The sequence below is a fragment of the Manis javanica genome, chromosome 4 (assembly GCF_040802235.1).
Source record: "Manis javanica isolate MJ-LG chromosome 4, MJ_LKY, whole genome shotgun sequence".
In the NCBI taxonomy this organism is placed as follows: Eukaryota; Metazoa; Chordata; class Mammalia; order Pholidota; family Manidae; genus Manis; species Manis javanica.
Genome location: NC_133159.1, coordinates 142648918 through 142652161, shown reverse-complemented (window position 1 = coordinate 142652161; position 3244 = coordinate 142648918).

Here is a 3244-nt window from a genome sequence, read left to right as displayed (position 1 = left end):
TGTGTGTTTTCTTGAGTGCTGGAGGGTGTCTGAATAAAGTCTAGGGCGCTGTGTAGCCCTCTAGACAGGCCAGAGCTCTGCTGTCTCATTGCTTCATGGAAGATCTTTAAATCTGGGGTTAAGTGGAGGGCTTTGGGTAAGGAAGTTGGTCTGTGAGGTCTGAAATAAAAGATGTTGTTTAGGTATCTTTTTGTTTTTCCAAGGCAGCATAGTCCAGTGAGGACACAGGTTGGGCTGTTAAATCCTCTGAGCCTCTTTCCGCATCTACATCATGAGGATGGCACATAGGTAAGTGGCACGAGGGTTATGTGAAGCAGTGGAAATCCAAGTGCTTGGAGAGCCCTGACATTCATTTTTGGTTTAATTTCCATTTGGAGTCACCAGCAATGACTTTCCTACTGCCCCCTTAGACCTTGGGGATGGTTCTGGGGGCTCTGAGGCCACTGGGTGGGTGGGGGGAGCCAGCCCACTGAGCAGTTCTGCTATTCTCTGTTTTAATATTATATGTCTCTTACAGGAAGAGTTTTGGTTCAACAAAGGACTTTAAAAAATACTATAAAGGGATTCAGAGCTGGAGCAGAGGGTAGGGGTTTGCCAAGCCTAGGGCAGCCCCCAGGAGCTCAGTTGGGCACAGCCCTTTCCTCTGCTCCCTTTGTAGGTGTGTGACTCCCTCTAGACTGCTGCCCAGTGTGTAGCCTGTAGCCACATGAGACTACTGAGCCCTTAAAGTGTTCTAGCTGCAGCTGTGGTGGACTACAAGTGTAAATAGACCAGACTTTGAAGACAGTATAGGAAAATAATAAAGTAATTGAACAACTTTGTATGTTGAATTATGAACATATTGGGTTAAACATATGAAAATCCACCTGTTTCTTTTTACCTTTTTAATGTGGCTGCTAGAAAATACCATCTATGTGGCTTGCGTTTGTGGCTCACATATTTTTTTTGGATAGTGCAACTCTAGGTCTCCAGCACTGCTTCCCCTCCCAGGCCCTCAGATCAGCTGGGTCTAGGCACACCTGAGAGAGTCCAGTGGCCTGTGGGCTGCCTGGGCCTGGCTCCTTATGTAGGAACCCTTGCTGCCACCAGCCCTCATGATGCCGGGGCTTCCTGGTGTGTTCAAGAGATACTGAGGTGCTTGGCGCTGGATCCCTGCTGTGTGCGAGTTATGTAATCTGTGCTGCCCAGAAGGGCCACTAGATGCTGCTCTGTGATCCCTGAAAGAACAAAGTGTGACTCCTCAGGAGCCAGGTCTTGGCGCTGCTTTATTTGGAACCCTTTCTGCAAGCTAACTGGCTGGGGCCTTGGCTTCCCTTCCTCAAGGTGGTTTAGGACTGGAGTGGGGGTAGTGGGGAGCATCCAGAGGTTGGGGATTCTCTGACAATACATTGGCAGCAGCCCAGATACACAGCTAGAGGTAGGCTTTAGTGTAAAGAGGCTGATTGGTGGTGGGATGTGGAGTTCTCTGATGAAGACTGGGAAGAAAACAGCTCTGCTTTGTACAGCTGGGTCTGCCTTCTGGGTCCTTGATTCTGCCATTTCTAACAGATTTTTGCACTTTTCTTACTTTGCAGTTGGAGTGGTGATGGGAGCTAGGGGGTTGTGGTGGGTGCCTTGAAGCAGGCAGAGCAGGCACGGCATGGGTGTATAGGTGTTCGGGATAACTATCAGTTACAGGAGCAAGTGGGCAGGCAGTGCCATCCCATTCATGCTGTCCTGCAAACATGACTTTGCCTTTGACAAGTGTGAGGAGGCTGGGATAGTATTGCAAGCAGCTTTTTGAAGGTGTTAGGGAAGAGCTGGCCAGGCAAAAGCATGAGAGGACACCAGGGTGTGGTCAGGCTGGACAAGGCAAGTGCATGGTTCCTTGGTTTGGGAAACAAGGTGGGGTGAAGTAGAACTTGATACTACCCACTGTGAATTGGGGTTGCTAGAACCAAAATTTGTAGGTGTAGGTAACAGTGGGTCCAGATCTAAGGGGTGGATAATAGGTTAAGAAATCTAGGCATATTACCCCTATGTTTATCACAGCACTATTTACAATAGCCAAGAAATGGAAGCAACCTAAGTGTCCATCAGTAGATGAATGGATAAAGAAGATGTGGTACATATACACAATGGAATATTATTCAGCCATAAGAAAGAAACAAATCCTACCATTTGCAACAACATGGATGGAGCTAGAGGGTATTATGCTCAGTGAAATAAGCCAGGCAGAGAAAGACAAGTACCAAATGAATTCACTCATCTATGGAGTATAAGAACAAAGCAAAAACTGAAGGAACAAAACGGCAGCAGACTCACAGACCCCAAGAATGGACTAACAGTTACCAAAGGGAAAGGGACTGGGGAGGGTGGATGGGAAGGGAGGGAGAAGGGGATTTAGGAGCTTTATGATTAGCACACAATATAGGGGGGGCACAGGGAAGGCAGTATAGCACAGAGAAGACAAGTAGTGATTCTATAGCATCTTACTATGCTGATGGACAGTGACTATAATGGGGTATGTGGTGGGGACTTGATAATAGGGGGAATGTAGTAACCATAATGTTGCTCATGTGAAACCTGAGCATAAGATTGTATATCAATGATACCTTAATAATAAAAAAAATCTAGGCATATTTTGGGAAATGGAAAGTACTTAGCCTTTGATCAACACTACCATCTAAAGGGAACCTCAAGACAGAGGCCAGCTTAGGAGCTGAGTCTCTCTCCACTTAGGGGCTGGAGGCAAAAAGCCTGGGATTCAGCTTTGCCTTGGAGAGGAAGAGTCTCCTTGGGCCATGGGACTTGGGGATTACTTCTTAGAGCCCCATATTGTAGAGGAGGGTTAAGGATAACTCCATTTGAAAGAAGGGGTTAGAGGTTATACACTGAGGAACATTCAGAGGGAGGGACATACTGAGCAAGGGCCCTGTCTGCATCTCCGAGTTAAGACAGCTCCGGTGATGTTTCTGAAGGGCTGTGGAAGAAGTAACCCTCTGGGTTTAGAACAATGCATTTTCCATATATGTGTCACTAAGGTCCCTAAAGTTTTCAGTTGCCACTACTGACAGAGAAATCTCTGGGTAGTAAATTCTAGCACTTTCTGGTTTGATAGCATTTTTCTGAGTGATACCAGATTTCTGTTGTGCTTAGGGCAGTAGGCAGAGCTGCCACAGGTTGACAGCCCAAGTGTATGGGAGTGATCTAGGAGTCAGGGAATTGGATTTTATCTGGATTGCTACTTATACATCTCTAGGTC